Here is a 22,385-nt window from a genome sequence, read left to right on the forward strand (position 1 = left end):
CTGTTGTCCTCCCGTCATGAAAAAAGGCTGTCCTCACTCAGGTCCGCATGGAAATCGGGAGATTTTCGGGAGAATATTTGTCCCGGGAGGTTTTCGGGAGATGCGCTGAATTTCGGGAGTCTCCCGGAAAATTCAGGAGGGTTGGCAAGTATACTTTTTGCCGATATCCGATATTCTTATATTGTCCAACTCTTAATTACCGATACCAATATAAACCGATACCGATATCAACCGATATATACAGTCGTGGAATTAACACATTATTTATTATGCCTAATTTGGACAACCAGGTATGGTGAAGATAAGGTCCTTTTTTAAAAAAAAGATTAAAATAAAATAAGATCAATAAATTAAAAACATTTTCTTGAATAAAAAAGAAAGTAAAACAATATAAAAACAGTTACATAGAAACTAGTAATTAATGAAATTTAGTAAAATTAACTGTTAAAGGTTAGTACTATTAGTGGACCAGCAGCACGCACAATCATGTGTGCTTACGGACTGTATCCCTTGCAGACTGTATTGATATATATTATTGATATATAATGTAGGAACCAGAATATTAATAACAGAAAGAAACAACCCTTTTTTGTGAATGAGTGTAAATGGGGGAGGGAGGTTTTTTGGGTTGGTGTACTAATTGTAAGTGTATCATGTGTTTTTTATGTTAATTTAATAAAAAAAATAAAAAAAAAATAAAAAATAAAAAAACGATAACGATAATAAAAAAACGATACCGATAATTTCCGATATTACATTTTAAAGCATTTATCAGCCGATAATATCGGACATCTCTAGTTTTGGTCATTTGAAGTTGTAAAGTTTATGCCAGGTCTGGTGGTGTTTTATTTATTTATTTATTTTTTTACAACTGACCTATGGGTAGGGTTGGGAAATAATAAATATATTTCCAGTTCCAATTACACTTTCGATTCTGCTTTACGATTTGGTTCTTTATCGTTTTTTTTATGGATTCTCATTTGGACAAAATAATAACAAACAAGTTTATTAGCGTTAACTTTGTGTAGTTTAGATGAAACATGAATGTACAATCTCAACAGTGAGGTCTTAAAAGGTCGACAACCCACAACCAGTGAAGTTGGTACGTTGTGTAAATGGTAAATAAAAACAGAATACAATGATTTACAAATCCTTTTCAACCTATGTTCAATTGAATACACTGCAAAGACAAGATACTTAACGTTCAAATTGGAAAGATTTGTTATTTTTTGCAAATATTAGCTCATTTGGAATTTGATGCCTGCAACATGTTTTAAAAAAACTGGCACAAGTGGCAAAAAAGATAAAGAAAGTTGTGGAATGCTCATCAAACACTTATTTGGAACATCCCACAGGTGAACAGGCTAATTGGGAACAGGTGGGTGCCTTGATTGGGTATAAAAGCAGCTTCCATGAAATGCTCAGTCATTCACAAACAAGGATGGGGAGAGGGTCACTACTTTGTGAACAAATGCGTGAGCAAATTGTCCAACAGTTTAAGAACAACATTTCTCAAGGTGCTATGCAAGGAATTTAGGGATTTCACCATCTGCGGTCCGTAATATCATCAAAGGTTTCAGAGAATCTGGAGAAATCGATGCTAAGTGTTGATATTATGGACATTCAATCCCTCAGGCGGTACTGCATCAAAAAGCGACGTCAGTGTGTAAAGGATATCACCATATGGGCTCTTGAACACTTCCGAAAATCACTGTCAGTAACTACAGTTCGTTACTACATCTGTAAGTGCAAGTAAAACTCTAGTATGCAAAGTGAAAGCCATTTATCAACAACACCCAGAAACGCCTCCGGCTTCCTGGGCCCGAGCTCATCTAAGATGGACTGATGCAAAGTGGGAAAGTGTTCTGTGGTCTGACGAGTCCACATTGCAAATTGTTTTTGGAAACTGTAGATGTCGGTTCCTCCGGACCAAAGACGAAAAGAACCATCCGGACTGTTATAGGCGCAAAGTTCAAAAGCCAGCATCTGTGATGGTATAGGGGTGTATTAGTGCCCAAGGCATGGGTAACTTACACATCTGTGAAGGCACCATTAATGCTGAAAGGTACATACAGGTTTTGGAGCAGCATACAGTATGTTGCCATCCAAGCAACGTTATCATGGACGCCCCTGCTTATTTCAGCAAGACAATGCCAAGCCACGTGTTACAACAGCGTGGCTTCATAGTAAAAGAGTGCGGGTACTAGACTGGCCTGCCTGTAGTCCAGACCTGTCTCCCATTGAAAATGTGTGGCGCAATATGAAGCCTAAAATACGACAACGGAGACCCCCGGACTGTTGAACAACTTAAGCTGTACATCAAGCAAGAATGGGAAATAATTCCACCTGAAAAGCTTCAAAAATGTGTCTCCTCAGTTCCCAAACGTTTACTGAGTGTTGTTAAAAGGAAAGGCCATGTAACACAGAGGGGAAAATGCCCCTGTGCCAACTTTTTTGTAGTGTGTTGCTGCCATTAAATTCTAAGTTAATGATTTTTTTTTTTTAAATGACGTTTCTCAGTTCGAACATTAAATATCTTGTCTTTGCAGTCTATTCAATTAAATATAAGTTGAAAAGGATTTGCAAATCATTGTATTCTGTTTTTATTTACGATTTACACAACGTGCCAACTTCACTGATTTTGGGTTTTGTAAAAAATAACTATTATAATAATAACATTAATATTCTACTGTAGAAATATACAAAATATTACATCAAATTATTATTTTTAGAAGAATATATGAGTTGACTACAAGTCCAATATAAGTGTGCATTGTGCACAAAAATTATGACTAAAGTACTGAAGCTGTGTTTTCATTTGCACTTTAATATTATTGTCAGTTTATGTAAGACACATACATATTATTACTTATTATTAATTAGATGTAATTTTTTACCACTGCATAATTGTATCTAAATAAATTTTTCATAAGTTTTTATATATTTGATATATTTTTGTAATTAGCCTGACATAAGTCTTGATAATAATTGTTGTGATTAATTGCTTTTATATCATTTGACAATGTTTATTCTGTTAAACTGTGAGTAGATTGGATATAGTAATTGAAAATGATCAAAATCAAGAATAAAGTTACTAATTCAGTGTTAATATTTGAATGTGCTCCGGGCCCCTCTGTAGTAGAAAAGTTGGGCCCCGAGGTCAAAAAGGTTAAGAACCCCTGCATTAGTTGACAGTTTTCAGGGTTCAAATTCTCAATTGTGTTCACAAGAGGGCAGCACACTACAGGCCGTGCGTGATGATTCAAGTCTTTCAGTTCAGTTCATCCATCCATTTTCTACCGCTTGTCCCTTTTCGGGTCGCGGGGGTCCTCAGTTAATTTCGAACATGCATACGATACAATGTAATGCATCACATATTTCCAGTTGTTTTATGACAGCACGTTCGAAAAGGAGTAGGAACAAACTGAGCTTATTTAATCCTACCTCTTGTCATACCATAACAATTGTATCCCATGTCCTTGTTCTCTGTAACAGAACAGTGAATAAACAAATAATAAATAAATAATATACCATAGTAAGTAAACAAATATTAAATGCATAACTAATCTTTGTTTCAAAAAAACAAAACAAATAAGGGTTCAAGATGTTCATCATAGTTATTGTTCTGTGTACTTTGTGAACACTTGTAGTTTGAACAGTCTCTTAAACTGAATCATATTGGTGCTTTGTTTGATTTATTTGCTTAATCATTTGGGTTTATGCCTGATTTAAAAATAAGTACACTACAGTCATTATTTAGATATTAAGTTACACGTTTTTTTATGTTTCATGTGACTTTGCACATTTAGCCAGTCCCCATTTCCTTGTTTTTACATCATTACAATGTGTGTGCACGTTTGAGTGATGTGAAATGAGAAACCATTAAAGCCCACAGCACTTCCACATTCGTTAGATTTACCAGAACATGCTGCTTCTTATGAAACCTGTGACTTTACAACCAAATCGAATGCCAAATTCATGTTTGTTTTCTTAACCAATATTTTATGCACATTACATATTATACATCAATATGTACATTGTATATTTGTATTTCACTAAACTTTTAACCCCAGTGAATTTGTCCTTGATGTGGGTTCCCTCCGGGTACTCCGGCTTCCTCCCACCTCCAAAGACATGCACCTGGGGATAAGTTGATTGGCAACACTAAATTGGCCCTAGTGTGTGGATGTGAGTGTGAATGTTGTCTGTCTATCTGTGTTGGCCCTGCGATGAGGTGGCGACTTGTCCAGGGTGTACACCGCCTTCCGCCGGATTGTAGCTGAGATAGGCTCCAGCGCCCCCCGCGACCCCAAAGGGAATAAGCGGTAGAAAATGGATGGATGGATGGGTGTAATGTTTATTGTTTAAATGTACGGTCAGTGAAAATGAATTTCCCTACGGGGACCAATAAATCTAAATCTAAATTATTTCAACAAATGACAAGACATGTTTTTGCTTTACTTTATTTATGTACTGTAGTAACCTTTTTAAAAAAAAATGTCACAAATGCAACCATAAAATACACTTTCTTTTTTAAGTTTCATAAATTTGATGTCTTTATTAATACTTTTATTTGCTGATTGACTAGGAGAAATGATGTTTCTACTGCGTATACTGAAGCACAGGTGTCCATGTTAACTGGAACGAATGACAACACGCTGCCCATTTAATTTTTTGTAAATTTCCCAAGAATGGAAGAAATTGCTTGCTCACTCTCCAAATGACACAATGTGTCAAAACTTCCCCTGATCAATCCACGCAATCCATTTTAACGCGTGGGCTCACACGCACTTGCACACGACATAGATATTGTGCATTGTAAAGTCACTGTATTATAGATGGGCGATATGGTCTAAAATCGATATCATTGTGTATATTGCAGCCTCCTGCAATAACGATATATATCACAAGAGGTTATGTAAATGATCATAGAACCATTTCAAAACAGGTTTCAAATGCTCCTAAAATAGCTGCTGACATGTGTGTTAACATATTGTGTAGTTTCCACTTGTATTTTCTTCTTAAAACTATTATTAATTTACTTGTCAATTTACAGTGAATATCTGGTTACTTTCTGTTGTAACATGGTTTTATCTACACTTCTGTTAAAATGTAATAAACACTTATTCTCCTGTTGTTTGGATGCTTTACATTACAGTTTTGGACGATACAACATATGTGGGTATCAATACAGGGGCAGGATTTGATTGATTGATTGACTGATTGAGACTTTTATTAGTAGATTGCACAGTACAGTACATATTCCGTACAATTGACCACTAAATGGTAACACCCGAATACGTTTTTCAACTTCTTTAAGTCCGGGTCCACGTTAATCAATTCATGGTAGAAATATATACTATCAGCATTAAACAGTCATCACACAAGTTAATTATCAGGGTCAGGGGCGCCGAAAAGGGGGGGTAAAGGAGACGGATTCTAGGGGCCCGTGATGAAGGGGGGCCCAGAGAGGCCCCTAATGATGATGAAATTATAATACAGAAAAAATAATGACACTGTGTTGGGGGCCCTGTAAAGATTCTTTTCATGGGGCTCAAAATCCCTAGCGGCGCCCCTGATCAGGGTATATACATTGAATTATTTACATTATTTACAATCCGGGGAGGTGGGATGTAGAGGGGGTTGGGGCGGGGGGGTTAGGTTTGGTTGATATCAGCACTTCAGTCATCAACAATTATATAATCAGAGAAATGGACATTGAAACAGTGTAGGTCTGACTTTGTAGGATATGTACAGAGAGCAGTGAACATAGTGAGCTCAGAAAGCATAAGAACAAGTATATACATTTGATTATTTACAATCCGGGGAGGTGGGATGTGGTGGAGGGAGGGTGTTAGTCTAGGGTTGTAGTTGCCTGGAGGTGTTCTTTTAGTGTGGTTTTGAAGGAGGGTAGAGATGCACTTTCTATTACACCTGTTGGGAGTGCATTTCATATTGATGTTGCATAGAAGGAGAATGAGTTAAGACCTTTGTTAGATTGGAATCTGGGTTTAACGTGGTTTGTGGAGCTTCCCATGGTGTTGGTATGGCGGTCATTTACGTTATGGAAGTAGTTTGACATGTACTTCGGTATCAGGGAGGTCTAGCGAATTTTATAGACCAGGCTCAGTGCAAGTTGTTTTACTACTTGGGTATACCAATGCTGATAATGATGCTTAAAATTGTCAGTACCATTAATTGATTACATTTCTGATCACAATTATAATCAGACAAAACATGGTGGTGTAACAATAGCAATTAAATATTACAATTATTTCCTACTATAGGCTTTGGTTTAAATCATTTGGTTTTTGCCCTTAAAGCCCTCCTGTGTTCAGGGGCTTATTTCCTGACTTTGTAAACGATAACAGACTTTTTTAACCACTGTAATATCGACTGTATCCTGACACAATACTTGATATCGTTACTGTCGATATTTGTATAGATCAGCCCACCATTGTTTACATTCAAGAGCTCTAGCTTAGGGGTTAGCATATCCTCCTATGTAGTGCAGCATGTTTAGCTAGTCCCGTCCTCTGGTGATGATACTTGTAGGAAATGAAGTTTATTTGCCGCCATGCAGGCGAGGATTGCTAACTTAAAAGTGGATTTGCACTGGAGAGGGACGTTAACTTGCTAGCGAGGACGCCACATTGCGCTAAGAACACGTTTGTTTACTTGTCCCTGTCAAACATGCATTATCACATTATCGCAATCCTTATGTAAAAAAGTTAAAGTTAAAGTTAAAGTACCAATGATTGTCACACACACACTAGGTGTGGCGAGATTATTCTCTGCATTTGACCCATCACCCTTGATCACCCCCTGGGAGGTGAGGGGAGCAGTGGGCAGCAGCGGTGGCCGCGCCCGGGAATCATTTTGGTGGTTTAACCCCCAATTCCAACCCTTGATGCTGAGTGCCAAGCAGGGAGGTAATGGGTCCCATTTTTATAGTCTTTGGTATGACTCGGCCGGGATTTGAACTCACAACCTACCGATCTCAGGGCGGACACTCTAACCACTAGGCCACTGAGTAGGATGTAGGACAAGAACACGTTTTTTTCTTGTTTTATGCATTATAAGTCGTAAAATACAGCAAGTACGGGGTGGCTAACAATGCAGCTAATGAAAGTACACTATTCTGCTGAAAAAGCCCTAAAAAAACCATCGAAACATCACTAAAAGTACTCAATTTACATCTCGTGACATGAATATTAACCAAGATACCACCGGGTGATCCGCGCGTTGGCGTCCTTCATGCGGTGGAGCCACTGGAGCGGTTTGTGGTCCGAGCAGAGACTGAAGGCACGCCCCAACAGGTAGTAGCGGAGGGCCCCGACCGCCCACCGGATGGCAAGGCACTCCCTCTCCACCGTGCTGTACCTTGCCTCCCGGTCCGAGAGTTTACGGCTGATGTACAGCACGGGGCGGTCGACGTCCCCCACCCGCTGGGACAGCACCGCCCCCAGCCCCCGGCCCGACGCGTTCGCCTGCAGACAGAAAGGGATGTCAAAGTTAGGCATGTGCAGCACCGGCTCCTCGCACAGTGCTGTTTTTACCTTCTCAAACCCCCGCTGGCACTGCTCCGTCCACTGGACCAGTTCTGGAGCACCCTTTCGGGTGAGGTCAGTCAGTGGGCCGGTTAAGTCCGCGAACCGGGGAATGAACCGCCGGTAATAGCCCGCCAGTCCCAAAAACTGCCTCACCTCTTTTTTTGTCTTGGGGGGTGGACAGGCCGCAATTGCCGCTGTTTTGTCTACCTGGGGCCGCACCTGTCCCCCTCCCAAGTGGTACCCCAGATACTGTACCTCCCTCCGGCCAACTGCGCACTTCGCCGGGTTGGCGGTGAGCCCCGCCCGCCTCAGGGACTCGAGCACCGCCCCCACCCGCCGCATGTGTTCTTCCCAGCTGCCACTCTGGATGATGACATCATCCAGGTAGGCAGCCGCGTATGCAGCGTGGGGGCGCAGCACGCGGTCCATGAGACGCTGGAACGTGGCGGGCGCACCGAACAAGCCAAACGGAAGTGTTACAAATTGGTACAAACCTTCCTGAGTGGAGAAAGCCGTTTTTTCTCGGGACTCTGGTGACAAGGGAATCTGCCAGTAGCCCTTGGTCAAATTCAGCGTCGTGAAAAAAACGAGCAGTGCCCAGCCGATCTAGGAGCTCGTCGACCCGAGGCATTGGGTACGCGTCAAAACGTGATATTTCATTCACCCTGCGGTAATCCACACAGAACCGCACAGTCCCGTCCCTCTTCCCAACCAGAACAACGGGACTGCACCACACGCTGTGGGATTCTTCTATTACACCCAACTCAAGCATGGTTTGTAATTCCTCCCGAACCACTTTGCGCTTGTGTTCGGGAAGCCGATATGGCCGAGACCGCACCGTAAACCCTGGGCTGGTCTCAATATGATGTCTGATGAGATTCGTGCGACCGGGCCGCGAGGAGAACACATCAGAGTAGCGCTGCTCTAACTCAGCAACCTCCGCTCTCTGCGCCAATGTGAGCTGGTCATCACAGGTCAGCCGAGGGGCCGGGCCAGAGTGCGGGATCTCCGGCCCCAACTCCTCCTCCTCCCTCACTACTGTCACCATGGAAACAGGCTCCGCCTCCTTCCACGCCTTCAGCAGGTTCAGATGGTAAATCTGAGTGTCTCCGCGTTGGTCCGAGCGCCGAACCTCATAATCGACATCACCCACTTGCCGTGCGACCTCAAAGAGTCCCTGCCACTTTGCAAGTAATTTGGAGTTTGAGGTTGGAAGCAATACAAGTACTTTTTCTCCCGGTGCGAATTTGCGTAGTTGGGTCCCCCTGTTATACGTGCGCCGCTGACGCTCTTGGGCAAGGAGCAAATTCTCACGTGACAAGTGCCCCACCTTGTGGAGTTTTGCTCGCATGTCCATGACGTACTGAATTTCATTTTTGCTGGAGCTCGGACCCTCCTCCCAGCTTTCCTTAATAACGTCCAGCACTCCGCGAGGCCTTCGGCCGTACAATAACTCAAACGGTGCAAAACCAACTGAGGCCTGGGGTACCTCGCGCATCGCAAACATTAGGGGGTCCAACCATTTATCCCAATTCTGTTTGTCCTCGTGCATAAATTTACGGATCATGGTTTTCAGCGTTTTATTTAATCTCTCCACGAGCCCATCTGTTTGCGGATGATATACGCTGGTGCGGATCGCTTTAATTCCCAATAACCCGTAAAGTTCCTTTATCGTGCGCGACATAAAGGACGTGCCTTGGTCAGTCAGAATCTCTTTCGGGATTCCAACTCGGGAGATAACCTGAAACAGCGCTTGCGCAACACTCTTGGCAGAGATAGAGCGCAAGGGCACTGCTTCGGGATAGCGCGTTGCGTAATCTACCAGGACTAACACAAAGCGGTATCCCCGTGTGCTCGGGTGAAATGGTCCGATGAGGTCCATCCCAATTCTCTCGAACGGGACCTCCATGAGCGGTAATGGGCGCAAGGGCGCCTTTGGGGTGGCCGCTGGGTTCACCAGCTGGCAGTCTGGGCAGGCAGCGCACCAACGGCGCACGTCTGCCCGGAGGCCTGGCCAATAGAATCGGACCATGACCCGATTAAGTGTTTTATCATACCCTAAATGGCCAGACATGGGATTAAAATGCGCCGCCTGGAAAACCATTTCCCGTTGGCGTTTTGGCACCAACAACTGGGTGTGTTCCTCCCCGGTTTGAGTGTCACGGCCCACTCGGTACAATCTATCCCGAATAATTGAAAAATGGGGGAATACCCGCGCTTTCCCCGGGCGCACCAGCTGACCGTCAATATAATCCACCTGGTCCCAGGCCTCGCGCAAGGTTTCATCACGGGACTGCTCGAGGGGAAAATCCTCAGTAGGATGCCACCGGGGGGCCGGGGGGGCCTCCCACGAAGCCCCCCCCGGTTCCCGCTCGGCAGCACCGGATGAAGCCGCGTCGCCGCTGAGAACTGCGCGGATACTCCCCTCGCCTACTGTCCGTGAACGCACCCCCACACATTGCGTCACCAACTGGTTAAATCCCGGCCAATTCGTCCCTAGAATTACGGGGTGCGTAAGTTGCGCGCTTACGGCAACCTTGACTTTATGCTTTTGATCTTTATGTAAAATTTCCACTGGCACAATAGGGTACTCGTGCACATCCCCATGAATACACCTAATTTTCACCTGTGTTGCATGCCTCAATACCCCGGGTCGAACCAGATTTTGGTGGATCATGGACTGTTTACAGCCCGAATCCACCATCGCCCGGTATGTACTCCCTTGCACCCTTATCGGGACGCAGTACGTCTCCCCCAGATCGGGGGCGGGTGCTGGAGGCCCGACAACCCGTATCACCTGCCCCACCTCCATCATGGAGCACTCCCGGCGCACGTGATCGGGCCGTCCGCACCTCCAGCACACCGGCCGGCCCTGGTGTTTGAGGCGCCATCTGCGAGGGAAGCCCCCTCTCCGCAGCGCCGGTACCCTGCTCGTTGGCTCCGGGTGGCTCGGCCGTGCGTGGTCGCTGCTCCCGGGACGTCTCCTCCATCCCCCCCCATAGCGGGGCGAGTCGTCGGCGGGGTGCTGGGGTGGGCCTTTCGGCTGTCTTTGGGGTCGCCTCCCGCTGGACCGCCAGGTGCTCCTCCGCCAGGTGCTCCTCCGCCAGGTGCTCCTCCGCCAGTTTCACCGCTGTTTTTACATCTGGGGAGCTGTGGTACCGCACCCATGCTGAGGTCCTGGCCGGGAGGGCATCAATAAATTGTTCTAGGATGATGGACTCCAACATCTTTGGGTCCAGCCCATTGGGCTGGAGCCACCGGGTTGCCGCGTCCCTCATCCGGTATGCCAACACGAAGGGCCGGTCCTCTGACCCCAACTTCATGGCCCGGAACTTTCGGCGGTGGTCTTCGGGGCTGCTGCCGACCCGGTCCAGGATGGCGTGGCGTAGATCGGCGTACTGCATGCGGGCGGTCGCCGGGAGACTCAGCGCCTGGGGGTCCTCCCCCTCCACCATGCGCTTCATGGAGGACATCCCTCCCGCTGCCTCTGCTCTGTTCATCAGCACTCGCAGCACTTGGGTCTGCTGTCTGCTCGCCGCTGACACCTCGGCCAGAACTTGGCCCAGCGCCTCCAAAGGGGTTGGTGCCGACATCCTCTTCCTGGTCCGCTTTCCTGTTGGGCGCCACTGTAGCAAGGCTTAGGTTTGGGTTCGTCTGGGACCACAGGAACTGGCACAACCATCCGATGCAGCGTTTACAATTATTTTATTTTATTTCTCCCAAAGTCTCTGTCCGCTTTTCAGCGTCTCTCTCGTGGTGTCGCTCTCGTCGTCTCCAGCCCACACCACCCCCTCATGGTGTCCGACGCTGCTAATAAAAGGAACAGGTGATTAGATAACTCGTTCCAGCTGAGATATCCACTCACCTGTCTGCCGCTTCATGGCCGGCCCCTGCACACACCCCGCCCGCAGGGAACGCGTGAACCACGCCCCTCTCCACAGTTATGTTTTATTTATTTTGTACCACTGTACTAGAGCATACTTGCCAACCTTGAGACCTCTGAATTCGGGAGAGGGGGGTTGACGTGTATGGGGGGGGGGGGTTTGGTGGTAGTGAGGGGTGTATATTGTAGCGTCCCGGAAGAGTTAGTGCTGCAAGGGGTTCTGGGTATTTGTTCGGTTGTGTTTATGTTGTGTTACGGTGCGGATGTTCTCCCGAAATGTGTTTGTCATTCTTGTTTGGTGTGGGTTCACAATGTGGCGCATATTTGTAACATTCTTAAAGTTGTTTATACGGCCACCCTCAGTGTGACCTGTATGGCTGTTGATAAAGTATGCATTGCATTCACTTATGTGTCTAGAAGCCGCATATATTATGTGACTGGGCCTGCACGCTGTTTGAATGGAGGAAAAGCGGACGTGACGACAGGTTGTAGAGTACGCTTAAGGCAGTGCCTTTAAGGCACAACCCCAATAATGTTGTCCGGGTGGAAATCAGGAGAAATTCGGGAGAATGGTTGTCCCGGGAGATTTTCGGGAGGGGCACTGAAATCCGGGAGTCTCCCGGGAATATCGGGAGGTTGAAACCAATAACGATAATTTCCGATATTACATTTTAAAGCATTTATCGGCCGATAGTATCGGCAGGCCGATATTATCGGACATGTGTAGTTATTATGAATGTGGCTGTTACTACATACAGTATATACTTATAGCATGTACAAAACGATGACGGAGGTTTTTGGATGTTTTTTTAGAGCTGTTTATCGGCGAAATAGTGCGACTTGCATTGGCTCCATTGTTAGCTGACTTTTGCTGGCGTTTATTTACGAGTTAGAATTGATTAAAAAACTTACTTGTCTTGCATGAGGATTGTGAATGATTGACAAAATTCTCAAAAAAGTGCAATTCCTCCTTAAAGGGGAACATTATCACAATTTCAGAAGGGTTAAAACCATTAAAAATCAGTTCCCAGTGGCTTATTTTATTTTTCGAAGTTTTTTTCAAAATGTTACCCATCACGCAATATCCCTAAAAAAAGCTTCAAAGTGCCTGATTTTAACCATCGTTATATACACCCGTCCATTTTCCTGTGACGTTACACAGTGATGCCGATACAAACAAACACGGCGCATAGAACAGCAAGCTATAGCGACATTAGCTCGGATTCAGACTCGTATTTCAGCGGCTTAAGCGATTCAACAGATTACGCATGTATTGAAATGGATGGTTGTAGTGTGGAGGCAGGTAGCGAAAACGAAATTGAAGAAGAAACTGAAGCTATTGAGCCATATTGGTTTGAATCGTATACAAGCGAAACCGACGAAAACGACACGACAGCCAGCGACACGGGAGAAAGCGAGGACGAATTTGGCGATCGCCTTCTGACCAACGATTGGTATGTGTTTGTTTGGCATTAAAGGAAACTAAAAACTATGAACTAGGTTTACAGCATATGAAATACATTTGGCAACAACATGCACTTTGAGAGTGCAAACAGCCCAGTTTTCATCAATTAATATATTCTGTAGACATACCCTCATCCGCTCGCAGATTTCTTTGACTTTATCGTTGGAAATGCATCTGCTTTGAGTGTCGCAGGATATCCACACATTCTTGCCATCTCTGTCGTAGCATAGCTTTCGTTGGTAAAGTGTGCGGAACAAACGTCCAATTTCTTGCCACTTTCGCATCTTTGGGCCACTGGTGCAACTTGAATCCGTCCCTGTTCGTGTTGTTACACCCTCCGACAACACACCGACGAGGCATGATGTCTCCAAGGTACGGAAAACAGTCGAAAAAACGGAAAATAACAGAGCTGATTCGACTCGATGTTTGTAATGTGTTTGAGAAAATGGCGGATTGCTTCCCGATGTGACGTCACTTTGTGACGTCATCGCTCCGAGAGCGAATAGTAGAAAGGCGTTTAATTCGCCAAAATTCACCCATTTAGAGTTCGGAAATCGGTTAAAAAAATATATGGTCTTTTTTCTGCAACATCAAGGTATATATTGACGCTTACATAGGTCTGGTGATAATGTTCCCCTTTAATGAAATAAAGTATTGTGAAAGTGTGCTGTCGAAAAACTCTATAAAAGATTGTGGTCACAACACAAACTCAAAACAGAATGTAGGTTTTTCATGACAAGGCCCAGCAATTTTTAAGTAAGGATCGTTTATCACACACAATCTCCAACTCATTTACCGTTACGTGTAAAAGATAAGTGGCCTTTTGAACCCATAATAGACCTTTAATTGCACTGTATCTCCATAAACGTGGCATACTTGTATCCTTATTACGTTGACATACAAAGTCATTTTTGTTCTCCATGCAAGGTATCGCTAACCAACATTATCGTTTTTGCTGAAGAGGTGCCACAACACAGCAGTTAAAGCCATGTGTGGGATGACAAAACACTGGTAGTTAGGTGAAAGATTAGCCCGCAAAGAGCTCGTACTTTGTCAGAGCTGTCAAAACAGAACTCCTCGCATGACAAAAAGGAATGTCTTCAGTTGCGTGGACGCGTACTTTTGAAACCTGCCCGTCAAATGACAGTCAGATGTCTTGGCATTGACATCATCTGGAAAACGCAATATTACTTCCCATTAAAGTCTACACACAGTTGATGAATCATTGTCCCAACGGTCATAACTTGTCACTGACTCTGTTGTCGGCTCTCCGGCTGTGTTAGGTGGACTTAGGAATAATTAAAAAGTTATTTTACGTGACAACACAGGGCCAAAATAGTCCCAGAATAGCTGATCAGAACACTACACTTTTAACACGTTTAATATTGTTTCCGTGTTTAGATATTTCAAAAAGTTTACACAACTACGTGATTGCACTTTTAAAGGGGGGCTGCACCGCCAACAGTACTCTATTTAGATCTTGTAATCTGACTTTAACCAAGGATTAGCAATATTGTTATTAAGGCAGATAAAAAAATTTAGCGGCGCCATGATCACAGAGTGCTAACTAGCTCATGCTGCTATATTCACATACTGAGCCGGTGAGCTGCTGTATCCCCTGTGAGCTAGTGAGAGTTAATTCTAGATCAGTGATTCTCAAACTGTGGTACGTGGGCTCCTAGCGGTATGCCAAATAATCACTTGATTAAAATAGTGTTTCATTTTCCTATATTCAAACACAGTGTTACTGTTCAAACTGTGTGCATTACATTAGCTACTGTGTATTAATGTTGGTCATTATGGTGGTACAAACCCCGTTTCCATATGAGTTGGGAAATTGTGTCTGATGTAAATATAAACGGAATACAATGATTTGCGAATAATTTTCAACCCATATTCAGTTGAATATGCTACAAAGACAACATATTTGATGTTCAAACTGATAAACTTTTTTTTTTTTTGCAAATAATCATTAACTTTAGAATTTGATGCCAGCAACACGTGACAAAGAAGTTGGGAAAGGTGGCAATAAATACTGATAAAGTTGAGGAATGCTCATCAAACACTTATTTGGAACATCCCACAGGTGTGCAGGCTAATTGGGAACAGGTGGGTGCCATGATTGGGTATAAAAACAGCTTCCCAAAAAATGCTCAGTCTTTCACAAGAAAGGATGGGGCGAGGTACACCCCTTTGTCCACAACTGCGTGAGCAAATAGTCAAACAGTTTAAGAACAACGTTTCTCAAAGTGCAATTGCAAGAAATTTAGGGATTTCAGCATCTACGGTCCATAATATCATCAAAAGGTTCAGAGAATCTGGAGAAATCACTCCACGTAAGTGGCATGGCCGGAAACCAACATTGAATGACCGTGACCTTCGATCCCTCAAACGGCACTGTATCAAAAACCGACATCAATCTCTAAAGGATATCACCACATGAGCTCAGGAACACTTCAGAAAACCACTGTCACTAAATACAGTTGGTCGCTACATCTGTAAGTGCAAGTTAAAGCTCTACTATGCAAAGCGAAAGCCATTTATCAACAACATCCAGAAACGCCGCCGGCTTCTCTGGGCCCGAGATCATCTAAGATGGACTCATGCAAAGTGGAAAAGTGTTCTGTGGTCTGACAAGTCCACATATCAAATTGTTTTTGGAAATATTCGACATCGTGTCATCCGGACCAAAGGGGAAGCGAACCATCCAGACTGTTATCGATGCAAAGTTCAAAAGCCAGCATTTGTGATGGTATAGGGGTGCATTAGTGCCCAAGGCATGGGTAACTTACACATCTGTGAAGGCACCATTAATGCTGAAAGGTACATACAGGTTTTGGAACAACATATGCTGCCATCTAAGCGCCGTCTTTTTCATGGACGCCCCTGCTTATTTCAGCAAGACAATGCCAAGCCACATTCAGCACGTGTTACAACAGCGTGGCTTTGTAAAAAAAGAGTGCGGGTACTTTCCTGGCCCGACTGCAGTCCAGACCTGTCTCCCATCAAAAATGTGTGGCGCATTATGAAGCATAAAATACGACAGCGGAGACCCCGGACTGTTGAACGACTGAAGCTCTACATAAAACAAGAATGGGAAAGAATTCCACTTTCAAAGCTTCAACAATTAGTTTCCTCAGTTTCCAATCGTTTGAGTGTTGTTAAAAGAAAAAGTGATGTAACACAGTGGTGAACATGCCCTTTCCCAACTACTTTGGCACGTGTTGCAGCCATGAAATTCTAAGTTAATTATTATTTGCAAAAAAAAAAAAAAGTTTATGAGTTTGAACATCAAATATCTTGTCTTTGTAGTGCATTCAATTGAATATGGGTTGAAAAGGATTTGCAAATCATTGTATTCCGTTTATATTTACATCTAACACAATTTCCCAACTCATATGGAAACAGAGTTTGTATTCAGGCTCAAAAATATTAAAGTTTATGATCATCATTTGTCCCAAAGTAGTCGTTGTTGGCTCTCATGAAGTCTGCCATGAGTAGCAGTGTTGTTGTTGTTGAAAGAAATAGCGAACGCTGTGAAGTGAAGTGAATTATATTTATATAGCGCTTTTCTCTAGTGACTCAAAGCGCGTTTACAAAGTGAAACCCAATATCTAAGTTACATTTAAACCAGTGTGTGTGGCACTGGGAGCATGTGGGTAAAGTGTCTTGCCCAAGGACACAACGGCAGTGACTAGGATGGCGCAAGCAGGGATCGAACCTGGAACCCTCAAGTTGCTGGCACGGCCACTGTACCACGTGATGCGTCTGTGAAATTATTACACGGCCGTATGCTTAAAGGGGACATTATCACCAGACCTATGTAAGCGTCAATATATACCTTGATGTTGCAGAAAAAAGACCTTTTTTTATTTTAACCGATTTCCGAACTCTAAATGGGTGAATTTTGGCGAATTAAACGCCTTTCTATTATTCGCTCTCGGAGCGATGACGTCACAACGTGACGTCACATCGGGAAGCAATCCGCCATTTTCTCAAACACATTACAAACACCGAGTCAAATCAGCTCTGTTATTTTACATTTTTTCGACTGTTTTCCGTACCTTGGAGACATCATGCCTCGTCGGTGTGTTGTCGGAGGGTGTAACAACACGAACAGGGACGGATTCAAGTTGCACCAGTGGCCCAAAGATGCGAAAGTGGCAAGAAATTGGACGTTTGTTCCGCACACTTTACCAACGAAAGCTATGCTACGACAGGGATGGCAAGAATGTGTGGATATCCTGCGACACTCAAAGCAGATGCATTTCCAACGATAAAGTCAAAGAAATCTGCGAGCGGATGAGGGTATGTCTACAGAATATATTAATTGATGAAAACTGGGCTGTCTGCACTCTCAAAGTGCATGTTGTTGCCAAATGTATTTCATATGCTGTAAACCTAGTTCATAGTTGTTAGTTTCCTTTAATGCCAAACAAACACATACCAATCGTTGGTTAGAAGGCGATCGCCGAATTCGTCCTCGCTTTCTCCTGTGTCGCTGGCTGTCTTGTCGTTTTCGTCGGTTTCGCTTGCATATGGTTCAAACCGATATGGCTCAATAGCTTCAGTTTCTTCTTCAATTTCGCTTTCGCTACCTGCCTCCACACTACAACCATCCGTTTCAATACATGCGTAATCTGTTGAATCGCTTAAGCCGCTGAAATCCGAGTCTGAATCCGAGCTAATGTCGCTATATCTTGCTGTTCTATCCGCCATGTTTGTTTGTATTGGCTTCACTATGTGACGTCACAGGAAAATGGACGGGTGTATATAACGATGGTTAAAATCAGGCACTTTGAAGCTTTTTTTAGGGATATTACGTGATGGGTAAAATTTTGAAAAAAACTTCGAAAAATAGAATAAGCTACTGGGAACTGATTTTTAATGGTTTTAACCCTTCTGAAATTGTGATAATGTTCCCCTTTAAGGAGGAATTGCACTTTTTTGAGAATTTTGTCAATCATTCACAATCCTCATGCAAGACAAGTAAGTTTTTTAATCAATTCTAACTCGTAAATAGGTAGATATTACATGTTATTATGAATGTGCCTGTCATTACATTGCATATATACTTACAGCATGTATTTAAAACGTTAATGGAGGTTTTTCAATGTGTTTTCGAGCGCTTTATTGGCGGAATAGAGCGACTCCCATTACCTCCATTGTTAGCTGACTTTTGCTAACTTTCATTAGAATGCATGAAAAAAAAAGAAAAGCATATGTGTGCTTATCTCTCATAATGATTGTGAATGATAGACACATTTCCCAAAAAAGTTCCACTTTAAATGCTACTGTCGGAGGCAGATATTTACATATATCCGAATTTAAGTTGTACTTCTTTCATTTATTAGTCATATTTGAAAACAGCTCGTCTTTTCCATTTATTCTCTTGATGCTCTGTCAGCAAGCATACTATGTGTGATAACCTTGAGTTCTTTGGAATGTATTATGGCTAGGGAGACGTTGTGCTTTTGTTATGGCTAGTGAGGGGGAAGGAGAGAGAGGGTGATGGGATCGGGAAGACAGACCATTTTGGGGGTGCGCGATAGAAGGTTCTAGGGTTAGACTGGTCTCAATCAAAATGTGTGTTGTCAAAGCTTTGAGAATATACAAGAAAATACCTATTCTGTCTCTGGTGGTTTTTCAACTCAGCTTTAAGTGTCGGAAAGAACTTGGGAGCGATTTGTGACTTGAATTCCCTGGGAGGAACAACTGGTCCAAAACGCAACAGTACTTTGATTTACTTGCCGATTATAAAAGTTGAAATGCTGTAACCTGCACTTGTGATGGTTTGTAGGGGGTGGTAGTGCCCTTTACTTGTCCTGGGCCAATAACAAATTGGCGGATAAATTATAGTTGTATGCAATTATTGTCAATGTTATTTTAAGACCAAAACAACAGCTGATAAAATGATAATACATAATAATGCAATAAACTTGTGTTTCTTGTATATTTTACCATTGTAATTGGAATGCAAACTTTTAAAAGTCCACGTTAAATAAAATAAATGATACAAATAAAATATAGCAATTTAAGCAGAATTTTGCACTTGAATAAAAATCACAACCAAAAGCAAAAAAATAGGGTCTGTCCTTGTTTAGGAGTGGGTGGAGGACCGCCGCCGGCTGCTGCGAGCCAGTCAGCAGAGGAAATTTAGGCACCAGCAAAAAAAAGAAAGAAAGGCTGAACATCATGTCTGCAAAGTATTTCCCCAACTCTTGTGTTTTATTTGAGTTCAGTGGCGTATGTTCGAAGAGAACGCATTGATTCAAGTCTTGCTGCTGTGGTAGCTTCTCTCAACAGGAACAACGCAAATGTATCATCTCACTTTCTCATGCCTCAAGGCTCTCCTGCATTTACTTAACCACATGTGGCTGTTGAGGTTAGGAATTAGGGGGTTCAGGGTTTGGGTTTAGGTCAGGAGACCACTTGCATTAGTGGGTAGACTGAGGGCAGCAAAGCACACGGACAGTTAGAGCGAAGCAAAGACCATGGAGATGAGTTGTTTAATGGCGGCACCCCTCGGACTGGCTGACTGACGTTGACATAAGGGGTTGTCGACATAACCATAATCGTAACTGGCCATTGCTTGCACATAGGGAATGTGGTACTTGTTAAAATCTACTTGCATTCTTTTGTTGAACAGTCAAAGGTCGGGTACACAGAAATATTTATCTAGATTTATTCAAAACAGGTCACCGGTAAATGTTACAGCGTTGGTCTCACTTGGCGGGCAAACAGGCGTATTCCTAATGTTCTGTGTCAACAAGGCAAGCATGCCTGATAGAAAGTTCTCAAAAGTAAGACTTCGCTTTTCACATTGCGCTAGCTCGATGCTAATTTGAATTGCATATGCCAATTACACGCTACCGATTAGCATTAGCAATTTCAACACCTCTCAATATTGTCATCTAAAGTCATACTTGCCAACCCTCCCGGATTTTCCGGGAAACTCCCGAAATTCAGCGCCTCTCCCGAAAACCTCCCGGGACAAATTTTCTCCCGAAAATCTCCCGAAATTCAGGCAGATCTGGAGGCCACGCCCCCTCCAGCTCCATGCGGACCTGAGTCCGCTTTCACACGATATAAACAGTGTGCCTACCCAATCACATTATAACTGTAGAATGATCGAGGGCGAGTTCTTGGTTTCTTATGTGGGTTTATTGTTAGGCAGTTTCATTAACGTCCTCCCAGCGCGGTAACAACAGCAGTCAGGTTTTCGTCTACCGTAAAGCAGTTCGTCTGCCGTAAACAACAATGTTGTGACACTCTATAACATCAATAACATATACGGCTTTTAGAGAGTGCAGTGCACAACTGCGCACACAACAAGGAGACGAAGCAGAAGAACGAGGAAGATACAGCCATTTAGATTAGTTGCAAATCTTGCTTTATTGATTGCTTGCACACAGCCAATCCAACACAAAACAAACTAGTCCCGCCCGCACTCACGCTACCGCTCCCTCTGTTCTCTCGCCCACACACTCACTGACGTCACTCACCTCACATGCTCACCTATTAACGGGCCACACACACACATACGCTACTCTCATAACAGCTTGTAAGTTCCAAGCCGCAGCTGCGATTGGACCTGGATAGCCTCCAGGAAGAAGTAGTGGACTACCAAGTGCTTGGCACTGAAGATCTTCCTCAGGAAGTAAAGATTGACCGGTTTGGGGCCATGCTAGGGAGAGATGGAAGATTCCAGACTCTAATGCATTTGATGAAAGCACTTTTGTGCGTGCCACACATCAATGCATCATCAGAGAGGGTGTTCAGCATGGTTAGAAAAATAGTGACAGAGAATAGAACAAGGATGGACAATTCAACCTTTAACTCAACAATGAGTAGATGAGTGTTATGTGTGTGTATATGTGTAAATAAATGAACACTGAAATTCAAGTATTTCTTTTATTTATATATACATATATATATATATAATAAAATAAATATATATATATATATAGCTAGAATTCACTGAAAGTCAAGTATTTCTTATATATATATATATGTATGTCAAAAGCAAACTGAAATCAAATACACACAGCTTAAAGATTGATCAATACCTATTTATGATGATTTATCAAAATATAAAAGAAATATACCTGAACAGAACGCTCATGATGGTTACACCAAAAAGTAACGCTATGAATGGCGTTTTTCCAAGTTTTTGGGGCATTTTTATGCTACTTCCAAGCATCTCCTTTTTATTATCGTTGATTTTAAATGGTCAAACTAATGCATATTATATATGCATGCTCTAGTAAACGAAAAAAAAGTCATATTTATTTTGATTGTTACATTTTGAAGTACATTTGTGCAGGTGGGTGCGAATGTACCCATTACCAGAGCTGTACACACATATATGACTTGCTTATAACACTTTTTTGATTGTGTTCATGTTTTGTCGCTTTGGAGGCTTAACTATGTCGACTCAAGGGTTAAAAAAAAAGGTCCAGAACTAATGCATAATAACACGATAAGCTAACATTCGCTTGTGTGTTTATTTTTGTCATTTCCTGACGTATATCCTCAATTGTTACAAGGACGCGTCAATGACGAATCTGCCCAACTATGAAAAAGAAACCAGCAGTGGTTCACCTCACACATGGTTCTGCTACAGCTGGGCTGCGTGGAGCAGGCATCATGCAGTGGAAAAGGGGCAGAAGTAAAACATGTCTTTACTAATCTGCTCAAGTCCTCTCTGCACCGCAGACCTCATCCATGTTTTTTCTCCTCGTGGAGTCCCGAGACGCGGTGACCCACTTGCCCTCTGCAAAGCGGTGTGAGCAAATGTTCATGCGAACATACATACCACTTTTTGCTGTTTTTCGCCAAGGAGGACCCCCTTACTCCCCATCCCCCTTCTACCTCTCTGACCCTGCCAAGCTATTTGGGAGTGGGAGAAGAAAGGATAAGCATCTTTGCCACGAGTCATTACCAATGGCAGTACCCGTCCCCTGCACGCGAGGAATGCTGTCAATGTGCACTTCCAGGCCTAATGAAAAGGCCGACTCATTTAAATGCAGACAGCGCACGGCTTTATGAAATTTTGATAGACGGTCGGTCGGGTGCTGACAAAGAAAAGCAATTTACCCCGTCCCCAGAAAAAAAAATGGGGCTTTCCGAGCGTAACAACAGCAACCCGAAGAACAGAAAATTGATGGTCAGGTTTTATTTTTATGAGATTTTTTTTTCTCCCTTCTTTTTTGGGTGTACAGCTGCACTTTGGGGCTGTGGAAACATTTACAAGAACACATGGTCTATTATTAAACATGACACCATGCAACCTGGTAGGGGCATTGAGGAAAAACATATTGTAACATACTTACGCCACACTTTGTCACCATCGCTCCTTCGGTCCGCACTCTCCTCCCTTTTGTTTTTCCTCCTCATTCCCTCTACCTTCCCCCCGTGGCTGACTCTAGCGGGGCCACGGGTTCAAAGACGCGCACGCACCAGAATGTGGGTCAGCCATCAG

Source organism: Nerophis lumbriciformis, linkage group LG25 (genome assembly GCF_033978685.3).
Source record: "Nerophis lumbriciformis linkage group LG25, RoL_Nlum_v2.1, whole genome shotgun sequence".
NCBI lineage: Eukaryota > Metazoa > Chordata > Actinopteri > Syngnathiformes > Syngnathidae > Nerophis > Nerophis lumbriciformis.